At 40.3% G+C, this 25,557-nt stretch overlaps 1 long non-coding RNA gene across 2 annotated transcripts in view; it reads left to right on the forward strand.

Moving 5' to 3' along the window:
- The window catches only part of LOC139684485 (uncharacterized), a 32,821-nt gene extending 8,816 nt beyond the window's left edge, over positions 1 to 24,005 (forward strand). Inside the window, exon 3 of one of the 2 annotated variants that reach the window (XR_011699919.1) lies at positions 23,335 to 24,005. This is a non-coding gene — a long non-coding RNA (uncharacterized lncRNA). Of the gene's footprint in view, positions 1 to 18,730; positions 18,796 to 23,334 lie in introns of those variants that run through there. The other variant, XR_011699920.1, reaches the window with a different exon arrangement.
- Positions 24,006 to 25,557: the final 1,552 nt, after the last annotated feature.

Consider the following 25,557-nt stretch of genomic DNA (forward strand, 5'->3'; position numbering starts at 1 on the left):
ATGCCGGCCAAGACTCCTGGCAAGAATGAAACATAGTGAGCTGTCATAATTAATAATAGTTTAATCCAACATGGTAAGGCATAAAATATATTCAGAGCCCACCATGCTATTGACACGCTGCAAACTCCCAGCAGAGATGTGCACAGAGTTGCCAGATAGTGGAGAACTGGGAGAAGCATCAAGATTTCTGCACTCTTCTTCCTATGATGCTGGGCTTGAAGGCTGTGCTGCTTTTGGACCCAGATCTTTTCATCTCTGAAGTGCATTGCCCACAGACACAAGGTGGCAGACCCGTGGGATCAGCAGCTGACTGCGCAGCCGTGGTCATTGGTCCTGTTGCTGTAGGCAAACCCTGAGAGCTGCAGGGACTGTGGTTCATACACAGCTGGTGCTCACTATCATATGAACTCTGTAAAATCCTTTTCCCTTTTTTCTTTTTTTAAGCTATTTTCTTCTTTGTCTTTAGCATTTTAGAGCCTTGCAATCTGTCCAACCCTAGAGCTTATCTTCCAGCAATTGGCTTAGCCGTAAAACCACAAAAACTACTACCAGAAAACTACAGAAAGCTGTTGTAAACAATTAATTGAACAGAAGTCCTTGAGGTCTTGATTAGTGAATGAGAAACTAGTTTTTGCACCCAAAAAATAATATTTTTGCTGCCTTTCGGTTACATGCAAAAAGAATGACCCTATACTACACACAGGCAGGACCCAGAAGAAGGGAAAATGGCTGTAAAACCTCATTGTGAATGCAGCTACTGAAAGACTGGAGAATTTCTGTGAAATCTCTCTGAAACCAATTTCAACTAACATATTCCAAATTATCTGACAGCTAAATATTTTCCTGTTAATATTACACTCCAAGGTATAAACTTTACCACAGATGACCCAGATTTAGTAAACATTTTTATCGTTCCATTTACCCATTCCTGTCTTTACTGTTAATTGAATACTTTTCTATTCCTATTCTCCAAATAAAAATTTTGTGCTTGAGTCCAATACAGATATTATAATGCAGCCTCCAAGAAATGGATGCATGTTAGCTCAGACAGTCCCTGAATTTAGGTCTCCTGAGCACAGGTGTATATTGATGCTGGCAGTAAGTAATTTAAAAGAATCTTTTGCTAGTGTATTTTTTTTACTTAATTTGTAATGTGAAGCCCATTAGAATTTGAGTTGTGATGAATTTCTCTAAAAGCACTTAGACAGTAGTTTAAAATAATCTTTGCTGTCAGCTGGAGAACTTTGGAGTAGGTTGTACCATATTTCATTTATATAGTGAAGCTTCTTAAAAAGTAAACTTCTCTCAGAACAATTCTCATGAGAGCTTGTAGCTATATCCATGCTGCATAAAGTAAGATGTGGAAGTGAAGAGTCTGATAGGAGAAGAAAACTCTGGAAAAACATCCCCAGTGAGTTGTCTGTAACAAGCTATTCTGGGTTGGTGTTGGTTTACTGTTTTGTTCTGTGGTTTTTGTTTGTTTATTTGGGGTTTTTGTTTTGTTTGCCTTTTTTGATAATTTGTTTATTTAAAAGTGTAACCATCAGTTAGTGCATAAAAATATACTAATTTATACACATTGTGATTTATTATAATGCAGAAGAAAAGACAGAATCCTTTGGCATTAATATAGTTTAGCACATAAACCCACAGTACAGTAACTTTTCCTACCCCAAGGATTAACAGGAGAACAGTCTTGTCTCTTTTGAAGTGCTTACATGTATTTGTGATACTTTAACATCATAAAATAGATCTTTCTTAATCTACATTTCTGTGAAAAGCATGTATATATATGCTGCAGTCTCTTAGGACAGAACAGTTACTTTCCAAGTGTAATCATATTTTAAATGTGAATATTTCCAAAGATTTTTATTTTTAACCATGATCGGATGTTTTGGGCTACCTTAATAAGAGAACATTGTAAACAATTCCAGTTCAGGACAAGAGGAGTACAAACGATGGTCTGAGCCCAAAGAATTTTGAGGTTTTGTTTAATTCCTACACTGTTAATTTAATTTAAAATTGGTTTCTACTAATTTTAGACATATTTGAATATAAATTACCGGGCATTTTTTACAAGGAAAAGATGAAGGCTTACAGTGGAAATGGCGGAGAAGCACCGCTAAGCTTCACTCATACAGAAAGAATGATGTAAGTGCAAGGTGGGGAAGCAGGAACAAAACTCCTTGCCACACTTGGATTTTTCTCTGTCTCAGATTTCTGTATCAGGGATAATTTCCTGCAGTGCTGCAAAAACTGGTTACTGCTGGTGAGATGTCCATGACTGCACAGAGGAGTTACATGCTTCAGTCCCACTGTTCATAACACGAATTAGACATTTAAAACCTTGAAGTGCTTTTGAGAAACTGATACTGAAATGTGTGCAAAGGTTACAAGTTCAACTCAAGGCTGCTTTGCAAGTGCTGGGCAACCACAGTTCCAGTGTCCACCACCCACAGTCTCATGATTAATATCCTGAATATTGTCAGTCATATCAGCAGGCCCCCTGTGTCACAACACAGACCTTGTGTCTTCCTGATGAAGATTGACATGTGCTCTGTGCAGAAGCCTGGGTCTGACACACACTTCCCATCCCGAGCTTTTGGCCAGAAAGAGCCACATGTGAAATTCAGAGAGGTTTATTAAGCTCTGTGTGTGGCACCAAGGACTGAAACTTAAATCCCTGCCCCACAGACAGGTTGAGAAAGGGAACAGCTTTCTGTAACCTTTTGAACTTTCTGAGAAAGTCAAGTATTGCCTCACAGCGTAATGTTTCTGTTTGTCCCCTTGGTAGCTGTTTATATTCTTCGCTATGGAAAAAGCAAGATGTTTGAATCCAGAGGACTTTTTATATGTGCTCCTGTGTTGCCCCAGTGCACAAATAAACTCTGTAGGTGCTTTGTGATCAGGATAATCTCACATGATCAGTCATACATTGTTCTCTTGTCAACAGCAACCATCTAAGACCAGCCATGTTTCCTGGACTGAATCCAGAATAAACAAGCACCCTGATGGAAACGCTCCATAAACACCCAGAATCTGGAGACATTCTTAACTTGCAGGATGCCAAGTTTTTTCTGAGAAGAAAAAAATGCAAAAACATTGTACTTGACATATGAAAGATTTAGATTTTTTTTTTGTTGAAAAATTTAGATACAGAAAATTTAAGCAAATTAATTTATAAAGAAAGTTTCAGAGTGGTGTGCCGGTGTTAGAAAACATTTTTTTAAAAAATTACCATTATTTTCAATATCCCAAGTAAGATATACATAAGGCCAAATCACTAGTGGCATAAATGAGAAAATATATTGGAGCTAATGAAGCTACTACTCATTTGTGTCCTTAGATATTATGAGCCCTGCATATTGCTCCTGGGACTATAGAAATTCATTATTTTAGCAGTACACCCTCTTCCTCCCCTTCTTGGGAGACATATAACTCCTGCACAGTGACACAGTATTCTCCTTCAGTTATATTCATGGTAGATAAAGATAAGACTGTTTATGTGGCAGTTGTGCCCTAGGAAACTGATTTGCCATATGAAATTGTCTACAAACAATTTGCATATTCAATTAAAAAATAAACTGCATTTGACAGAGTCAAACTTCACATACTTCGACATCCATAGCATTAATACAATTGTGGGACTCCTACCTTGCAGGTAAGGGTCTGATAGGATTTTAAACAAAATTGCAGGTTGTTGTGGCTTTTTTTACTGATCTGCAGGCTCCCAGATGAGATGCTGAACATCTTTCCCAGTGGATACAATATATTGTTACTTCTTTAAATTCCCCCAGCCAGCATATCTGGGGCTGAGTCAGGTCCTCTGCAGGGTACTCACGTGAAGTTGAAAAGCAGTACCAGAGCTGCCTCGTGCACCATTAATAAGCATATTATAATCTTCACCTGAAGCTGCAGATTAATAATCCCCTGAAAAATAATGAAATATATTATTACAAAGGTTTCAAGCACAAGGGCAAGTTGAAGCTGTGAAAACACAAAACACCTGTATCCTTTGCTTTTGACCTGCTGAAAGGTGGTCCTGACATCGCAAGTATGAGTATTTAGCCCTTAAGTTTTTTTGCTTAATAACAGACAAGGTATTTCTTATAATCCTCCGGCTTCTACCAATGCTTCACCCTAGACAGCCAGCATTTAACAGCATGGTTTGTATCTCACAAAGGGATCTCTAACTCATCTCCAGTATTATCCCATTTACGGAAATTGCTACTCCTCCATAAAATCAGTAGCAAGAATACTTCCTCTGAGAAAAACATTTCCATTCTCAAACTGCCCAAGGGAAGAATTAGAGCAAAAAGTATATATACCACAACAGGATGTACTCCAGTGTGTTACTGCTATTTCAGTATGCAGACCTTTATCTCCATTCCTGCCTTTCCACTCCTCGCTGTTCATTATCTTTCCCCTTGTGATGAAGCTTCAAGGCATATTCACACTCTGCTGCTGAGAAAGAAGAAATGCTGGCAAAGAATTAGATTAGTGTGTGGAAGGGGGAATTCTCCTACTTTGGGTCATGCCCTTAGTAAGATGTTTCACAACACTTGTGTGTTATTTTACTGCAAAGTTTATCATTCTACCCCTAAGAAAACCTCCAAGCTGCCCTGCAGATCTGCTGGTTTTATATTAATAAAGTAATTGTTGAAACATTTGCATATGTTACCTATAGAAGGGCCAGAAGACTTTCAGAAGAGTAGCAGAAACAACCAAGTAGGAAGGAAAAGAAAGAGGAGCATTGATGCACTCTTCCCTTGTTCTCTTTTTTTCTGAACTTTGTCTATAGAAGAAAAAGGAGTAACCAGAACCATTATGATTACACCAGGTCCTGGCCTGAGAAACAAGTGTGGTTTGAAGCAGTCATGGTGGTACATGAATGACAAGAATTTCTATGCAGTGTGGACAACTGCAAGTGTGAGCCATTTTGTCTGCTCCTTTTTTTCTGCCCACATAAATATGTACCTGGCTCAGGTACAGCAACAAAGGCATGAATATTTCTCAGAGGGTGGAAAGATGGGAGTGTAAGATTGCCTGATTTTAGATTACTGTGGTAATGCCAACTTTTGCTCTTTGCAGAAAATTAAAAATGCTTTTTTTCAGTCTTGAGTTTGGGGGCGGGTAAAGGAACTGCTTTAGAAAGTCTCAGGCTGAGTTTCCTTTGCTGTTTGTAATAAGGACTGGCAAACATGTAATGCAGTATGGTCTGGCAGGGATATGCATGGTACCAGGTGTCAGCCTGGAGGCTGGCGGCACATCAGTACAGGAACCTGTGAGACGAGTATAGGCAACATAACTGATTCCATGTTCCCATACAGACAATCAATGGCAAGGAGATATTTGGCATGAGTCGTAGACAGATTAGATGTAATAACAATCCAGAGCATAATACAGTAGAACTGACTCCGAATGTTTGTAGGCTAGTCTGCCATCGTAAATTCAAAGGGTGGAAATCACTGCTTTAGACACAGGTTTGGCAGGGCCTGAAATGCTGTGTGCTTCTCAAAGGTGTTTACAAATTGGAGGTAATCAGAGAAAAGAAAGACAGAATTCATAGTCAAGGAAGTTAGAAGTAATGATACATACGAATCATAGAAACATTTATATTGGAAAGGCCAACTTTTAACACAGCACTGCCAAGTTCACTACTAAACCGTGTCCTCAAGTGCTACATCAAATTCTTACTGCCCTGGGAAGCCTGGTCCAATGTTTAACAACTCTTGGTGATGCACATTTTCCTAATAACCCATCTAAACCTCTACTAGTGGAGGCCATTTCCTCTTTTGGGCAAGAGAGGTCAAGAGAAGAAGACAGTATTCACATCCATTGTGTGGTATAAACAGGGTACAATGGATGATTTCTATGGGGTTCAAGGATATTTTGAAAGCAAGAAAAAGTAGTGTGTTAGAAGGATATTTCTGTTCATAAACTGAAAGTCTAGACACAAAAATTCAAGCACTTAAACAAGAAGTTAATTGATATCCAGAGACACCTCCCACACCTCTGGGATTCCCAAGGGAAATCCTCTTTTCTCAAGTCATTTAGAATAAAATCAGCATGGCTATAGGGGAGTTATTTGTGGGAAGTGTGCCCTTGAGAAAGCAGGAATATCAGGGATGACCAGACTCAGCTCCTGTGCTTATACTGTAGATAAATAGTGCAAGCAGGACTCCTCTGCCTCTTCACATGATCGGCAGCAGGGTGATGCCCACTGGAGCTGGGTTAAGCTCAGGAATAAGGGAAGCAAAGTCGTCAGCACTGATCAGACGAGCCTGGCACTGGCATCTGGTGTCTGTGGAAAACTCCCATGTGTCTGTTACCCTGCAGCCCAAGTTCCCTGAGCAACGTCCCATACATCTTCAGGCTCTAACTACTCAAAGGTTTTGTCACATGGTGTCACATGAAAGGGAGGAGGGAGATAGAAGTGTAAAGATTTCTAGTCTTAACTGTATTAATAAGAAATTATTAGCAATAAGTGCTTTCAGACAATCAGATCCTTATGTTCCCAACACTGTTTATCGACTACAGACAGCATACAGGTTGGAAGGGTTTCTGGCCACTGATATGAAGCCAACACTTAGGCCGGGGAGAACTTACCAGCTAAATAAGTGCTTCCAGAAAATTAGAGCCTTATGAACTCAGCACTGCCTGCCAAACTGCTGGACAGAACACAAGCTGGAAGGATTTCTAACCTTTGCTTTTGAAGCCATACTTAATAGCTAGAAAAGAATTTTCCCCACAACAGCTCCCAAAATATCATTTATTAATACAAATATGTCACAGTTATTGTGGGTTCCGCTTTGCCAGTGATAATGTTCAGCTGCAAGATTGTATTTAATTGATAATAAAAGACCCTAAAAAGAAACCAGCACAAAACACATTTTACAAACACTCCAAACTCAAGTTACAATACAGCAATGTATCCCATTTTCACAACAAACAGAAGCTAGCAACAAAGAACTACTAACTAAAAACACAGCCACCAAAAACACTTATTTAGACACTCTTTCAATAACATAGGACAATAAAATAGCTTGCACACCACTCTCTCTGTAACACAAAGCAAAAGGAAAGAACAGAGCTGGTTCTTATCAACACACATGTTGAAAAAGCAACTGCACATTGCAATAGAAAGCAATAACTAATATGAAGTAGCAAAATGTAAAGCAAGTTACTGTTATTAGTATTAAGGTAGCAAAACACAGATAGTAAAGGAGGTGCTTATAGAGTGAGAATCAAAGTAGCTGTTAGCATAAGATGTAAGATAGAATGTATAAAGGAATAAGCTTTGTAAGAAAGTAAAGTTAAGAAAGAAAAGTATAGAAGAATAGAAAGCACATGGTCTCCTTACCCCTACATTGTTCCAGGAGGTAGGAGGAGGCAGGACAAACTGCCAACAGCTACCTCACAGAGACAAGGCATTTCCCCCTCTCTCCTGCAGTTACAAATGCATCTCTTTTTATATCTTTTTTTTCTTCAGGTGGTTGTGTGACTAAAATCAATATTTGGGGGGGTGACACAGATGCCTGAGGGTGGTGGCTCCTTGAGTGGTTATAGAAGATACGGCACAGGGGGCCTGTGTCCTTATTTAACAACACTCCACCCTATGTTAATCTTATCAGTTTGAAATCTTTTGTCCTCTGCTGGGAGCACCCCTCCAGGGGGCTGAGGTGTTTCCCTCAACCCATCCAGGCTTATCAGGGCTATCACCCCACACATGGATTGTAGGATGAAAAGGGGTGTCTCCCCTGCACAGAGTGGTCTTTTATGCCTCTCATGGCTGTGTTTCCTCCATATCTGAAAACAGTGATGAATACAATAATAAGTCAGGAGTGAGAGAGATGGTGAAAAGAAAATAGTATCTTTGCCTTAAGCCTTATCCCTTTTGTATAAGAGCACTCATGCTAAAGGGTTATTAGTTGCCAGATGTACCCATGACTGATGTAAGTTTATTTATAGTGACATAATATTAAGACACAGTGAACTAAGTCAATGGAAAAATTGAAGTATTTTCTGAAAAAGAAGAAAAATAACAATGCAGTGATAATGAAAATTGACAAGCATGCACACAGAAACAGATTTAGAGGTGGTACTTCTACTTCCATCAGATCACTTTTTTATTTTGCATGGGGACATTGGCCCAGCAAACTTCCACAGTGTTTTCCAGCACCATCATCTTCAAAATAGTTAACAATATTATGTTATTTTGGTTCTGTTCATTAAAATCCTCATCCTAAAAGCTGATCCCTCAAAAAATTTAGCATAGAAATAGTGGTCCAATTTGCAGGTCCATGTTTAGACTTCTCAGGAGCTGTAATGTCCTGGTGGGCTAAAGCTGCTCACTTATCCCCACCTCTTTCCACTTTCCCAACCTTCCATGCAGAGCACCCTAATTCTCCCAGCCTCCTTCTGCTGGGTTCTTCCCTTAGTCATCCTTGAAATGTTGTCCTCCCAAGATTCACACAGCTCATAGACATGCAAGAGTTGAAAGAATGTCCCTGAAGACAAAGACAGCGACAATTAAGACTTTGAGCTATGCTTTCAGTTTTGCCAGCCTTCCTGTTTGGCTTGCTTTTGCATTGACTGACAAATACACCTGTGGAGTATCAATCTCTACCATTAGATTATACATTTTATATATATTGATGCCATGAGAGACCCCCCCCCCCCCCCAAGCAGGACTCTGAGCCACGTTAGTGTAGGGTAAGATAAAAAGTAAAGGTCCTTTAATATTACTGGCCTATGGCCCCCAGGAATACATGATGACATGCATGTGCCCTCCAGTTCTAGTTTCCATGGCTTTTATATTAAGATTCTTCCAATCATTGCTTTACACATTTCTCAGTCCACCCACCTCCTGGAATTGGGTCTGGGGTCACTGGGACCCTCTGTCTTCATCCATCTCCTCTTCCTCGGACACACAAAGGTCTCTTGGAACTCTTCCAGTTCTTACTTCTGGGTTGCTCTGACCTATGTTTATGTTTCATTCTGTAGGCCTTTCTGATAGCCATCCAATCTTGTACCTTGAAAAAGAGACTAAGCAACTAAGAGAATTTGAGCTACTGATAAATGCTAAGGGTTAGGATGTATAAACAATGAACTTAGGCTACCAGAATATTAGCACATTACATCTACATTTGCTACAGTTACTGTGTTCCTAAAATCTACAAAATGTGAAAATCAAAAATCAAAAACCACTTCAGCATCAATATTAATAGATATAGATAGATATATAAAATTGAGATAACACTTTCTCACATCCCAGTCTTGGAGGCGTTTCCACCTATCAGCATAACCCTGTTTGTAAAAGCCATCCAGCAGAATAATATTACTTTAAATCCTTGTGTGTACCATACACAGATCTTTGGGGTGTGAGGATGGAGTATCAGCTGCCAAATTCTGAGGGGTTATTCAATTTTTATATCAGCTGAGAGACTAGCACAGAGCACCTTGCCTTTCTGGTGAAACTTGGAATATTGTCTGTCACATTCAGAGATCCAGCAGATCAGAGGACATAGTCCTGAAAGATGAGTGTTTTGAGCACCATGACAGAGCAGAAACTGGATTGTTGAGAACCTATACAGGATCACATTCTGCCCTGTCTCCAATGAGATCATCAGAAGAAGGTATTGAAACTCCCATGGGCAGATGGAGAAAAATCCGTCCCCTGGAAGTCCTTTAATCTTATCAGAGGCTGGGCAGGTCTGAGAAGTGACCTGCCACAGCCTTACTGAAAAGATTTTTTATTAGAATATTTCACATTCTTGCTAGTGTTTAAAGATCCACCTCTTATTTGAATCTTGCTAAGTGTAAAACATTTCTATTGGAAAACTGTCCCTCCTCTTAAAGGAAGCTTCCAGTATGCACAACTGCAGCAAGAGACCCAAGACTGGGGCTTAAAAACATGATCTCCTGAGATCTGACAACCCATTGAGCTCTCAGCTGCCCTGTGGGCAGTTTTTCACTTCACTGTACACAATTAACATTGACCTAATTCACCACTATTTTGCAGAAGTTAATTAACTTTAGCAAAATATGTTGTGAGACCCCGAATATTTTGCATTCAGTTTAACATGTATTTCCTCATGTATTGATCTGGAGACTGTTAGGGATTCATCTACTTTAGAATTTAAACAAACTACTAGACTATGTTGAAAAAAATAGTTATCTATTTTTTTCTCTCTTTTTGCAGAGAAGGATGAAAAAACAAATAAGCTGAAAAGCTCCACCCCTGAGATGTTTTCCTAGCTGTTGCTTGTATAGAGGCAGGGAGATCAGAGAGAAGGAGAAGCAAGATAAGGGAGGGGAAGACTATGGAGAGAAAATACATTTAGCTCTAATTTGCAGGACTTACAGTATGACCCTATGTCCAAATTTCAGATGTAAGGCCCATTTAATTTCTGGTGCTGCTCCATCAGCCTCTATGAAGTGCTGCCAGAAAGTGCTTTAGCTAGTGTTATATGGCAGGAAAATGGGAAGCTTGTTCTTGCACAGAGAAACATGTGAAAGTAAAGGCTTACCCAGGAGCCATAAATCAAGTTTTTATAATGGATAAAAGATAAAATGCTACATGGGCAGCCCTGCACTGCATGTGTGTGTGTATATCCATGGCTGTCCCTGAGCCCCCGGGATGGCCCCGCCGAGCTGACAGAGGCTGACCTGCAAGCTGAGATGATGCAACAACGCCTGGGAGCAGGCGAGTGGGGTCCAAAGCCACTGGGAGCAGCCCTGATCTGCACCACTGGCTTAGCAAGGTGGACAGACACGACTGAGCCCTGAGCATGGCCGAGGCTTTGCTCCCAGCTGGTAGTGCCTCACAGCACACAGAGGAGCTGTGGGCACGGGGGCAGAATCTGGTGCTTCCCATAGACTTTTACCTCCCAGTCACACCCTCTGGCATTATTATTGTGCTCTGGCTCCCCAGACAGCTTGCTGAAAGGTCACCACAGATCCCAGCAAGGACATTCCCTCCATCTGTGCCTTTCTGAGTGTGAGAGTGATGCCCTGAGAGCTGAAGACTGAGAAACATATTCAACAACAACCTTTTCTGCAGAGAGACAGTTTGCCGTAGTGCTTTATGTGTTCTCTTAAAAGCCTTGAATTTAAAGCTGTGTATTAAGAAGCAGTGACCAGACACACAATTTGAAAAGTGGCAAACCTAAAAGTGGCACCACATTTTGTCAAAACGTTGCAAAATTCAAAAATCTTTAACCAGTACTACTGACAAAAGAAACAAAAAACAAAACAAAAACATATTCCTGAAGGTAGCTACATGGAGTTAGATAGAGAACTTGATTTCTGTTTTACAGGGTTTAGAATGAAAAAAGACAAATTGAAAACAAACCAACCCTGTACAAGGAAGACACAGCTGTTTAGAACTTTCTTGATTTTAAAGAGTAAAGTCTCCCCCTCCCTACTGGATTTGCTGGACTTCCCTGAAAGGTTGCTAAGGTAATAGTTGCAGTGAATTACTGTAAAGTCACAATTGTTGTGTTGCTTACACGCCTGCGTCAGGTCCTGCAGTTTGCTTCACTTGCTTCTCCTTCTGAATTAAGACTGCTGCTTGCAAAAAGTGATACTATTAAGCACATTTCTTCCTGGTGCAATGACTTCTGCAATAAGAAATGACCGCTTGGCATATGAACTGAACAAATGTACATAAGCTTTATCTATAAACTTCCAGAGCCTTTTTTTATGAAGTTTTCATTAAACTAGATAACAACAAAAGAAACCATCACCAGTGGAATAAGCAAGCTCTTCATCTAGTGCCAACAGAATTATTGCCAGGTCTTTTTATCAGAAAAAAAGAATGAGATTCTTTGTTGAAATACAAACAAGGTTGCTTCTTAGATGTAGGCTGGCAAGTGGCAAATTAAAGAGTTCAAACCAAACCCCATTTGTGTAATAACAAACCTCGTAAGGATTCTGCCTCTTCTTTTGCTTCCCATTTCAACTTTGTTATAATTCTTTCCTAAATACTCCATTTTAGATTCAATATGACTATGGCTTTTCAAATCATACAGAATAAACAGAATAGCATAAAAAAATTTTTTTTTGTTTTGTACTGCCAGAACAGTCACATACCCTTTGTATTATATAATGCCATTTTCATGTTTTAGTGCTATACTCTGACAATCATGAAGGGGTTTGATAAACATTTACTAGAAATTATCTGAGTTCAGTTTCTAAGCTAGTGGGAGGAATATTTACTTAGCTACTGACAAGGTCCAGCACAGATTCAGCTGTCATCATACAGTAAAGCAACATTATCTGAGAATAGACATGTATCTGTATCTGTAATACTGCCACATATATATAATATATATATATATGTTTTACATTACAAGTATGATGACCAAAATACATAAAAGTACATAGTGCATAATAACATACAAAAGCTTGCACATGAAGATTTTTGTTTCACCTTCTATAACTGTGAACTGTAGACATGGACCTGGCTGTAGGATTTAAGATCAGGATATGAAGTATTTTCAGAGAGACATTGACTTTGAAAAACTAGGTAAGAGGGATTCATATCACAGGTAATGAAAATGCTTCTGAATAGTGACATGACTTCTGATCCTGTCTTAAAACCAAAACTCCTACAGGCTTGTGAAACTTACTGACATGGTTTTCACATCCTTCTTCCTTCTGCATTATTATAGGAGTCTGAAGACCCTTAGCAACTAGACTACAAAGGTTTTCTGTGTAAAGCCATGCAAAACCAGATGAAAAATCTAACCAGATGAACACTGCAGAAAATAGTGGAAATTACTAAATATTAGTAGCTGTTTTCCTGTACAATGCACCTTTGCAGTTCAGCAAACAGGGTTCTTTAAAACCCAGCAAATTTATTCTGGCACATGCTGTTTCTTGAGAAGTTAAACAGCACTCTTTAGATGAGGGGAGCATTGGAGGGTTATTTTAGCATTACAGAAGTACAAAAAGAGAATACAAACAATTAAAGCTGCCACCGTATGTACTTTGGAGCCAGGATGTTTCCTTTCAACTGTTAGTCAATGAATGGCATTATTCAATCTGTGTAATCCTTCAGAGATTAAGAATCATTAGCTAATCAGATATGCCTTAGTGCATCGGTAACATCTGCAGTTTCCTGGTCACAGAAATGCATTTGTCACAGTGAGCACAGAGAGGAAACAGGCAACCATTCCCCAGCTGAAAACCTTATGAAAGTAGAGACCTTTCAGAGCAGGCTAGGTGGGGGTCTGCTCTGCACGCTGCTTGCCCCCTTGCACAGGAAGAGCAGAACTGATTTTAAAAAATCCTCAGAAACCTGAAAAATAATAGACAAAATAAAACAAAACCCCACAATCCAACAAACCCCAATACTCTTGGTTCTTCAAAGAAGCAGGCTCAAAAGAAACTGCCTCGAAAGCAAAGAAAGCTGCTAAACTCTGCTGCTCTCAGTATCCGTGTAAGTAACTCTCCACAATTAGCAGCGGAGTCTATTTCACCACAACGGATTTAATTGTGCATTGACGCTGGGAGGGAGGGAGGGAAGGAGGGAGGGAGACGACAGTCAGCCTCGAGGAAGAGATTTATCCCCTCTTGTCAGGCAGTTTGATAAGGGATGTGGATTCTGCGACGTCTCACAATGGCTTTTTTATTTGTTTGCTAAATACTGGGCTGTTTCAGAAATGAACACAGCTGAGCTGACAGGAGATGCAAACAGAGTACACTCGTTTGGGAATTACGGGGGTGGTGGTACATAGGAAAATAGCCTCAGTCTTCTTCATAGGAAAGTCAGCTGATAAACTGATCTTAAGACAACGTATCTTCCTTCCTGTAAAATGCAATAACAGACAGATCTTGTGACCTCGATGACCCTCTGCCGAGTTTACTCCTAACCAGGGAGGGAAGGGGGGAGCTTTCCTTGGCAGACGTAGCACACAGCTCCTATGTGAATCATGTGGCTATGCTTGAACCGAGAGCCAACAATACCAGCATAGTGGGCCACATATCTTTCAAAGCAATAGAGTTCACAAAGAAATACCCTGCTCGCAGAGATAAGCCGCAGAAGCCCTTTCATTAAACATCCGCTGTATACTTCCCGTCGGAGCCACGGGTTGGCCCAGGGGACTGCCGACTGACGAGAGCCAGCAGACACTCATGGCTTCTCGTTTTGCTATTTAGGACAGATTTCCCCCCGCAGCACTCGGCAGAGGGCAAAGAGAAACACACCATTTATGTCACCCTATTAAATACACACTGCTTTTGCAGCCCTGTGTCATGCTACAGCTTTTCTTGGCTCTGTGCAACAGAGTAAGCATAATAAAGAACATAAAAAGGAGTTTTCCCGAATTTTCCCTGAACTTCCCTGACAACAGAAAGCTTTAGCAGGGTGAGGTTTTTTTCCTCTCAAGAAAACACTGCTCCCACTCACCTTCCTCCTCTAATAAATTTGGCAAAACCCCATGGCCTTGTGCTTGAGGGTCATGTTCAGGGATCCTTCCAGGAAACTCCCTTCAGAAGAGTTAATGCAGCAGCTCACTTGTCTGCTTTGAATTATACTGTGTTCGTGCTGATTTTTCCTCCTCTTGAATTAAGTTTGCTTTGTAGTACCCAGATTGTTACAGCTTTCTCCTACCATACAGGTTGATGGCAGAAAGCAGGCATCAGGCCAGGTTTACCCCTGCCTTGCTCCGCAGGTGGCCCCTTCCATATGTGCTGTGTGAATGTAAAGAACTGCTGTCTTGGATTTACTGGTGCTGTATACCCACTCTATGGCTTCTAAAAGCCACATACCCCTCCCTAAAGGATCCAAGTGGGCTTCCATTTAGTCCTTTCAGCATTTACAGCTGTTAAAGTTTGTGCTCGTACAGAACCAGGAGCCTAGGGAAGGACCTAATTTTATGAGGTGGTGTATGTGAGTGTTGATTCAGGACCTTATAGGCCAAAAACAAATAGAGGAGACAAGCAAGTTGTGGTTGGGTAAAGGCAGGATGCATGCACTCTAAATGGTGTTTGTATATAATTGCCCTTATTATTATAATGAGAAAAATGAGGTTTATAGAATGAGGTGGGGATTAGGCAAATGATGGCTCATAAAGATTTTGGTGAATGTATGTTTAGTTTGAGACATACATTCTATCTATAAGGTGAAGATGCCCAAGAAGAGCAAGTAAGATCTTTTTATTAGCTCCAAGAAAAGAAAAAGAGGAGAAGAGAGGAAGTCTTTTTCACACCTTCTTAATACAGCATGGTTGGGAAGGTTAAACTCTGAATCTTTAACCTCCATAAAATTTCCATGTGAAAGAAACATAATCATGCAAGATAGATTCATCTTCCTGCTTTTCTCCCCAGCAGTAATAAAATTACTAACATACCCCAAGAACCTGCCTTTTGCTCCCCAAGATCAGGTATTTCATATACCTGAGCCAAAAGAAAACAAGGCAGAAAGTTTGTCAGTCACTTATCAGGGTTCCCTTTTTAAATCCTATTCCTGTGTTCTGACTGTAAAATGATGACCATGTACATGTTTTGGGGGAAAAGCATAAATGTATTTCTAGGTAATATTTGTATAGACTTGTCATTTATTAGAACAGTGTGTCCCTGCATGTGTGGAAGACAACTCCAGTCTCTCTTGATTGCTCCCACTAACTCACCTGGGCCAGGTCCATCAGAATGTTTTATAAAATAATACATGAAATTGCATGAAAAGGAATGTTTCTTCACAGTACACAGATTCTGTGAGCTGTTTGTTAGCTGGACAAGGCTGACCTTTAGGGTGAAACATCAGTTTATGTAATGCTACACAATACTACAATGTGGAGTAGCTACAAGCTCTGCACAAGGCTGAGCTGGGGTCTGCTGCAGACTGCATGGCAATGAAGAGCACGTGTCACTTAGGTGCATCTGACAGCCTCTGCTGTAAGGCGTGTTGGCACTTCCTCTTCCCGAGTCTTTGTTCAGAGTGCATTTGGTCTGTGAGAGGGACCATGCAGCTCTTTGCTATACATTCTGTGGGACCTAGCCCTAAGTGTCTGCCTCAGCTGCACAGCTTTAATACCAACACTTTGGTGTGAACAGCAGCTTTCCCACCTCAGAAACCGAGTGTGCAGGTGTAAGTTTTATTTTTACACCTCCCCTCAAAGGGAATGACTTACTCTTGGAGTAATTATATCATGTTCTCCTGTCTCTCTTCCTAACATGTATCCTCTCTCTTGTCTGCAGACCATTAGACACTTCTGACATGTTATATAGCCCCTATATCGCAACACCCATGAGGTCTCTCATCAAGTTAACAAGCAAATTACCCATGACAGTCCTGGCCAAACTCCTGATAAAGGTTCTGAAACAATGACACTCTCACTCTTTCTCTCTTGTAAAATCAATCAGACTTACACTTTAAATAGGCAAGTGGCCTAAAGGAGAAATTTTCCCAGACTGTCAGGGTCCTGGGAAGGGGAACCAAGGAGGCTCTTTCTTCTCATCATTTCTTGTTGAAAGTGGGTTACATTGGAATTATAAATCTTCAAATGGAGAGAAAAATTTGTCAACAGTCCATAAATGGCTTGTAATCTCTATACCCTCCTGGCTGTATTTCACATCCTACATTCTCTAAGTCAGACTTTTCTGATTTTGCTAAGGTGACAAGTCACTGTTAGAATGTGTTAAACTCAATTATAGGACTACATGAGGTGACTGATGTAATTGAGCATGATGCTTTGGCCTGGGAAGTTAAAAAAACCTCCCACAGTTTGTGGAAACCCATGGCTAATGGGGTCACATATTAAAAAGCAGCTAGCTGCCCTACAAAGATGTCTACACTAGAACTCTCCAATTAGCAGTGCATTAGTTGACATGCCATATAAATTTTGCAGTGTGCCTCCCTCCAGATCCCAACTCTGAAAGAATCCCCCACTTTTGCAGTATTGCACCAAGCTTCTTCAGCAAGGGTTCACATACTTCAAGAGCTTTACAGAATTATTAACACTATCTTTCCCAGTGTTTGCTCTTTTATGTGTCTTTTGCAAACAAACAAACAAACAAACAAACAAACAAACCTGCTACAGATTTCCCACTCATTCTTCCAAAATAAATTAAGTTTGATTATAGAGATTAATTGATTCTAAGTCAGAACTGTCAATACATTTGATTTTAATGAGTCAGGCCCCCACTTCATGTGAGTGACTGAAACATAACTATTTTCACCCATCCACCCACCCACCCTCTTCCCCTGCTTCTTTTTATGTGCCTTTTGGATTCTGAAACTTCAGGGGTCACATTTCTAAGCCTCTCTTCACAACAATGTGATGCTCTTGCAGAAAAGACAAATGTCACTCTGAGATGTATTTGCAGGGGTGCTGGATATAAGAAAAGAGAGGTAATTATTCTGCTCTACTTGGCACTAGTGCAACCTCAGCTGAAGTAGTGCATCCATGTTTGGGCACTTCATTCTATGATAACTGCAACAGATGATGTTTAAAAGACACGAACCTCTGAGAAATATTAAGAGTAGTGGGACTGTTTAGTCTAGGAAGTAGAGACAGAGGAAAGATGTTAACACTTTGCAAACACATGAAATTTATTTTAAAGAAGGCAGAAATCAGTTTTTCCTGTCTCCACAAAGGGTAGGACATGAATTTGTGGAATCATAGAACTGTTTGGATTGTAAAAGACCTTTAAAATCATTGTGTCCAAATGTTAACCGAGCACTGTGAAGCCCAACACTAAAGCATGTGGCAAGTGTCACATCTACACATCTTCTAAGTGCCTCTAGGGCTGGTGACTCCACCACCTTCCTGGAGAGCCTGACCTAATGCTTGACAATGCTTTTGATGAGGGGACTTTTCCCAATATCCATTCTGAACCTCCCCTGGTGCAGCTTGAGGACTGCTTATTCTTTTACCTGGGAGAAGAGACTGACTCCCACCTGGCTACAACCTCCTGTCAGGTAATTGTAGAGAGTGATAAGGTCTCCCCTGAGCCTCCTTTTTTCCAGGCTAAACATGCCTAACTCCCTCAGCTGAACCCCATAAAACTTGAGCCCCAGACCCTTCATCAGCTCCACTGCCCTTCTCTGGACACATTCCAGCACCTCAGTTTCTTGAAGTGAGTGATCTAAAACTGGATGCAGGATTCAAGGTGTGGCCTCAACAGTGCTGAGTACAGGAGGACAATCACTGCTCTGGTCCTACTGACCACACTATTGCTGATCCAAATCAGGATGTCACTGACCTTCTTACCCACCTGTGCACTCTGCTGGCTCATGTTCAGCTGCTGTTGACCAGCAGTCCCAGGTCCTTTCCCTCTGGGCAGCTTTCCAGCCACTCTGTCTCCAGCCTGTAGTGCTGCATGGGGTTGTTGTGACCCAAGGGCAGGACTTGGCACTTATCTTGTTGAATCTCATGCTGTTAGCCAAAGCTGTATGTTCAACCAGGTTTTTCTCCTGACCCACCAGCTTGTGTTTTGGCACCTGGGGATGATCTGCTTCTGTGCCTTTAGGATTTTCTCCTTGAAGAGAATACCTAGCCTTTCTGGATTCCTTTGTCCCTGAAGACTGCCTCCCAAGGGGATACTCTTGACTAATGTCATAAGCAGGATAAAGTCTGCTCTCTGAAAGTCCAAGGCAGCAGTTCATCTCCCCTCCTTACTTCACCAAGAAATGAAATCTATCACTTTGTGCTCACTCTGCTGAAGACAACCTCCAACTATCACAATCACCCACTAGTCCTTCTCTGTTCACAAACTGCAGGTCCAATGGAGTGCCTTTGCTTGCTGGGTCACACACCAGCTATATCAAGGTTTTCCTCCAGAAACCTCCCAGAATTTGCTGTATTGAATTTCCAGCAGTCATGTGGTAAGTTGAAGTCCCCCACAAGTATAAGGGCCAGCGATTGTGGGACTTTGCCCAGCTGTTTATAGACTATTTCATCCCCTCTTCAAGTAATTGGTAAATTCACCATTAAAATTCAGAATGAGTCTTAGGAAAAACAGTCTGATTACAAATGCAGTGTAACACTGGAAGTGACTTTTCAGAAGCATGGGGTTTTTCTTTACAGGAGATTTTTAACAACAGATCAAGCAAACATCTGGGACACATCATGCAGTCTGTGGTGCAGTCCTGCTCCCCCAACTTGTGGGGAGAACTGGTTATGTTTCTTCTGTCTCCCTGTTTCTACAATGTGGGGATTTTAAGAGTGTAGGCAAGAAACAAACATGTATAAAGAAAAGAAATAAAGTTGAGACTACAACATGGCTGTTTACCTCTAGGCCTTGGCTTTATGTGTGAAAACTTCAGTTCTGTAAGAATCATGGTAAAATTCCCTAAGACTACCATACTCTGGATAGAAAGTTTTGACCCTTACCTTGAACCTAACCCACAGCAAATACTGAATATCCCTTTTGAGTGTCTCACTGAGCTCTGTAATTGCTGATTGATTAAACACATAAATTAGAAATATGTCAAAACTCTTTCTAAAAAGCCTTTGTTTCTTTCTCTAGAAAAAGAATCCACTACATTGTTTTGTTTCTCAAAAGGCTAATTGTCTTAATGGTCAGAAATCTGTGTTTTATTCCTATATATCCAGCTTTATCTGACCTCTACTCAACCTCATTAAGTTTGCTTCTGCCAGCAGATGTTATTCCTATTTAGAGACTTAAGGAAGGTCAGGTTACCACATGGCCTGCTGATCAATAAGCTGAGCAAAACTCATGAAACTCCTCTATCATGGTAAAACTGTTTTTCTAATTTCTCTAAAGACTCTTAGAGTTCATGCTTGACCACCTATATTTGATACAGATATTTCCATAAAGTCATGACCACAAAAATGCAGTAGGGCAAACAGGCTAATGTGCAACATGTTGTCATAGAGGCACTTACATCTGTATGTGCCATGAGCACAAAATGGAAAGTAAAAGCAAAATACCCAATATAAGTAATTCTTTAGTACAATGTTAGCCATCACATAAATAGTCTTTTGCTATCTTTCTATCTCTGTTATGCATACATGCATTCAAATACATTCATTTTGGTTACAGACACCAGAGCGAATTAATGTTTCCCTGTCGTTGGTCCAAACTGAGTACAAAACCAAACATTTGTTTATACCCATAATTAAGTGGTACAATTTCCAGACTTGCTGACTCTTTGCTCTCACAAACAGATTAAAAATGGTTATTTGGAATTGCTAGAAATTAAACTACTCAGTTACATTTATTTGCATTGATTTGAGAGATGAACTTTAAAGACACTGAAGTTCTGTACATATTTCTTGTCAGGACAATAAACAGTCCTAGCCAGTCTATTTTATTCAGAAGCTGTATTTCTCTGGTAGATTCAGATATCCAAACTAAAAGCTTTCTTTCATGTCCTTCTCAACAAATCATAGCCCAGAAGAACCCTTTTAATAAGGATCACAAGACACTTTAGTGTCTTTGCTGATTAAAACCCTGCACAGAAGGTGAGGTTACTAACTAGGACTGTTACTGGGAGTAATTTTCCTACTGACACTTGTCCACTGTCTAGGAAATTGAATGAGATGACTGCAGCATTTTAGAAAGTCTGGTAAGATGCTACTAGACAATCATGCCTTTCAGTATCCAGGACCAATCTTTGCCAGGTTTGAACTAATTATCTAAAATTGGAGTTGGACAAATACTTTGTTTGGAATAGGTTTTGTCAGGGTGGGCTTTTTAACCTGTTCTCTGGTTTCTCATCTGAATTAACTAGTTCTAGCTGAATGGCAGATAATCTGAAAGCATTTTAAATGAAAGGAGACATTTTGTTGAATGTATTGTTAATTAATGCAGTAAGTTTCTTCTCTTTGCTGGAGATAACTTTTAGGATCAGATCCTGCTGCTGCAAACACACAGAATTGTGGACTCAGATTTGGCTTTGCTCACATAGCCTTTTTATCTGTCTTAAGCATTCTTTTCTGTGAGGAACATTTCCTAGAGTATTCATTAGGGTATTTGTTAGAGGCAAATATGAATTAGGTGGAGTTGAAGGAAAGATAATTCACTTCAGACATGCAAGGAAGGCATCTGTGAGCCTAAACCCACAGGAGCCTTTCTAACTACAAGTATGCTGTATTTCCAAAACTTCTCCTAAAGATACTGAATCCTTAAGCTGAGCTTCCAGTCTCTTCCGCAAAACAAAGTGCTTAACTGTTGACTTCACCCTCAGTGCCAGGTCCAAGTATTGAGTATCAGTCATTAAGTGCTAGTTACACAGAAAATTTGGGCATGTCTCAAACTGTCAAGTCTACTTGTGCAAACTCAATATTTATATTAATTGAGGTGAGAAGTGATTCACAGTCAGACAACTGCTGTTTCCTTTGTTTAGATCTGATTGGCAGCACTAGATTATGCTGTGCAGTAACTGTCAAGGCAAGACAGGACATGTATCAACCCTTCAACTTCAAAATGTTTGATGAGAACTGTCATGATATAAGCCTGTTCCATGCTGCTCTATATGACTTTTTAAAAATTAAACTGTAGCAATAAATTAATCTAAAATATTTTATTTTTTTAAATTATGTTATCAATTGATTTAACAATACTAATAGATATATGCCTGTCAGAGACCTACATATCCCTGGAGTTTTGGTGATTGAATCCAGAGGCTGAGATTGGCTCAGTGTCTCTGTAGTATATCAAGTGCAACTGCCATGTCCAAAAGGCAAAGATCTTCAGGTGAAATCAGTAATACGCATGCACCATATCTTGTAGGCAGAAACAAAACTAGTCAAGTGTGAGTCACAAAGTAAAAATGTTGGTAATTATTTACAGCGTGTTCATAGAGATTACTATAAAAGGATGGGGATGATGGGAAGAAAAACTGAGTCTGCAGCCTTTTCTCTATTTATATTCATTTGAATGAACCTGGAATCAATAGAATTTTGTCCAAACGACAAGGTGTGCCATGTCAGGTGGTAATTATGCCTTGGTGCTGTTCATATTATTTAGACATTTAAGTATGTATGCTGAAGCTTCAAGTTGCTGTATACCTGATAATCTCTTCATTCACAATAAAACGGCTCAGAAAATGATCACAATGAGCTGCTGAACATCCGTATCTTGCTTGTTGTTTGAGGGATTATTAATATATCACATCCTTTATAAGTGAAAATGAACTCTCAAGTGTATAGGATAGGATGGGCAGAGATAGCACTTCTAATGACACAGCAAGAAAAATGTCAAGAAGTCAGTGTTTTACAGCTGTCAAGCCCTTTGCTTTGTTAGCTACTTTTTAAAATTTATTTTGCTTTTCTTCTCGGTAGCAGTGCTGACCACATCTAGGTCACAATTTTCACAAGAGACATAGAGAACTGAAAGAAGGGAGGCTTGCAATAAAAGACCACATTCAAGGAATCTAATTTGTAAGGGAAATCAAAAAGGCAAGTTTAAGAGTGACAGTAATGACCTAGGTACCTCATTCAACCATGGGATAAGTGTGTATCCTCTCAGCAAGCTTAGCTTAAGTTTTACTTGAATGGTTCACATTATGTGTGGCAGCAGGCTGATGCTGGGTGTTATTCTGCCAAGCTAGTTGGTTCATCCCCTGTCTAATGCCAGTTTTCATGTTTCTCAGGGGTTTCTAGTATTATAGTTTCTGCTTTATGTAATTTGGTTTTCTGCACTTGATGAGGCTTTGAAGTAAGTAATTGAAACTTGAGTCAAATCCCCAAAATTCTTAGGCTCATATAATGTGGTATTTAGTAAGAGACAACCTATCTTGCTGGAAAAAAATCGTCAAACACAAAAACTAAGGGAAGTAAAGCATGATTCATGGTTTCTCTCTATCTGGTCACTGGGAATATTACTAGGACCAGACAAAAAATTCATAACAGATTTCTGATTTCCCTAATTAAGTTTCCCCTTACTCTGCAAGCACCATTTAAAAACAGAATTAATGTCTACTGGTAGACAACTGGACCCAAAGACAGCAGATGGATCATAGAATCACACTATCAACTGTTAGCACATTCATGGGCATGTAAAGGGTGGGGTTGGTCCATCAGAGAGAAATACAAGTCCTGTTTGCTTTTGTTTCTAAGGGAACTTCTACTCATGTGTGTCATCACGTACTCTTGCACAGGGGCTTTAAAGATTTGTGCCCTGAGGCTAAGGGATGAATATTGTTATTTTAAGTTGTGGAGATTAGAGGGGTGGTGCATTTAAGCATGTAATGGTCAGTTCATACAACATTGCTGTGCTTTGCGTCCTAGTACTTTTACAAGCCCGTGAGTGCTCCCCAGGAGTTTTTTTGTTACGTGTTTCAGATGCTGTGTTAATAATTCTTGCTTTCTGATTTTTTTCTTTCCTTCTCTCTTTTCTTTTTTTTTTTTTTGACAGGTGATAAAGATGGATGCAAACTTGAGAAGAGAATTGGAGAATTGCAGGCTCACCTGGAACAAACTGCCTGAGTGTGCGTGTGTGTGCTCAGACCAAGTCATCTTTGCAGTCTTATGTTTGGCACAGAAAGAGAGGCCCATTCAGCAGAGAATCAGAGGAGCTTGAGGCACCTAGTAACTTGCAAAACATGCCAAAATCCTTGTACTCTCTAAGCATACATCAGCTTCCATATGTAACTCAAGGAATCTTCTTGTTTTTTCTTACTTTGGAATAATTAATCATTTTGCATTTGTGAAATCTCAGTTTTTATCAAAGTAAGACATCCTGTAATTTTGATTTTACTAATTCACTTAGCCATCCCAACTGCTTGGATGTTTTTGCCCAGCTTCAGAGAACCGCTGTAACAGCAAACACAGAAAACACTGTGAGCCAACTTACTCTTCTTTTTTAACATCCTTTTTATTCTAATAAATGTCTCATTGAATTCTAATTATATGTGTGGGGAGTAAAGGCTGAATAAATCCAGAACAAGGACTGTGGGCACTGACTAGTACAAAGACAAAACTAAAGACTGATGGCCACTTACAAGAAGTTTAATATATTAGTTGCACTCAAAAAGACCACTTTCTTTTTATATAAGTTTCTCTTAGAAATTGGTTTAGCAGCTGGAGAAACCTGCACAACTAATGCTGTGTTCTGCTGTTGCTGGTGCCATATTGTACAGCAAGCACAAGCTTTTGAAAGTGTTTATAAAGGGCTCTACTTCTCTAGCATAATGCTTTACCTCTAAATTTTGTGGCTGACTGACAAGTGATAGGCACTGGCCCACAGAACTCAGAAGCCTGGCAGAAAGACCGACCGTGCTTCCCTCACGGCGCTGACGTGAAACGAGGTGTTCGGGGTGGGACAGGCTGGGCGTCAGGAGAATTGTGTATGGCATAGCTCTCCTGCCCTCTCCAGGACAGGCTGCTTCTACAAAATTATCCTGTGCTGGGTGCCATGCCTCTGAAGCAAATGGAAGTCCTAAATAAATTAAAAGCTCTAACCACCTAAGTCGCTGTGAGGTGACTTCCTGCTGCACCTCTCTGCTGGGCTTGGCAGAGCTAGCTCTGCTTGTGCTAGGGCTAAACATGGCACAGCATTGCTGCACAACCCTTATGTAAAGTCCCCTTTGCATTTCCACAGATCTGTAAAAACAGTCGTACATGACTCAGAGATGTATTTATGTTTTTTTCTGGAGAGTGAAATGCTTCTGACTTCCAGAGAAATCTTTACCTGCACAACTCTTTGGATGAGCCAAATTAATGCCTTTTGCTCCTGAGAAAATTTTCAAGGACAAAAGGAACTGTTGAGGGCAACATGGTGCTCATGTAACTTTTGTCTCTGCTAATGTCAACTCTGTATTCATTATAATCAGTCAGTGTGAAGGTCTCTGTTGATATGTATCAGAGAGGATATGTATCAGGGAGACAGCTTACTCCACACCGCTCTGTCCCACTGGCTTCCAAATCACTTTCCTAGTAATCGCATTTGAAAGGACGATCATTTTTGCCTCGGATTAGTCTAAAAGCCTTTCTGTCATTAACCCATTTTTCCTTCTGTGCCCGAGGCAATCTGAGATGAAAAGGTAGTGGGCGTTTCCTTTGGTTTGTTTGTTTTGTGCTTTTTACAGCACCTTCCTCAGGAGGAGCCAGACACCTCAAACACAGGCACAGCTGATCCCCTGTCCCCATGCCCCCTTCTGGAAGCACATTCCTATCCTTGGCATCATTCATTTAATGTAGATTGATGTGTTGTCACCCAGACTGGATTGCATCAGAAACACAAAGGATTTTAAATGAAAATGAGCACATTTCCCAAGTGTGTGGAGAGGGATTTATATAACTGATTTTTTAAAAGATGGTGAGAAAGGCAAATGGCTGGCAAGAAGGAAAATATTAAACTAAAAGGCAAAAAGGAAGTACTCGTACGACAGGAGAAAGCACTGTTTTAGTCATTATTCATGAAGTGCTTTTAGGCACAACCAAACAGCAAGCTGGCACTCAGAATCAGGGAGGGACCAGTTTCATACCAGGCACCAGACTTAGCCCTGACATAGAGTGCCATTGCCCTGCAGGAACAAATGCAATGGGGTTAAAAACAGTGACAGTCCTAGAGAAGATTAATGGGAAGACATAAAGACAACAAAGAATAGAAGCCACAGAGAGATGGGGAAAAGAATTT

The sequence above is a fragment of the Pithys albifrons genome, chromosome Z (assembly GCF_047495875.1).
Source record: "Pithys albifrons albifrons isolate INPA30051 chromosome Z, PitAlb_v1, whole genome shotgun sequence".
Taxonomy (NCBI): domain Eukaryota; kingdom Metazoa; phylum Chordata; class Aves; order Passeriformes; family Thamnophilidae; genus Pithys; species Pithys albifrons.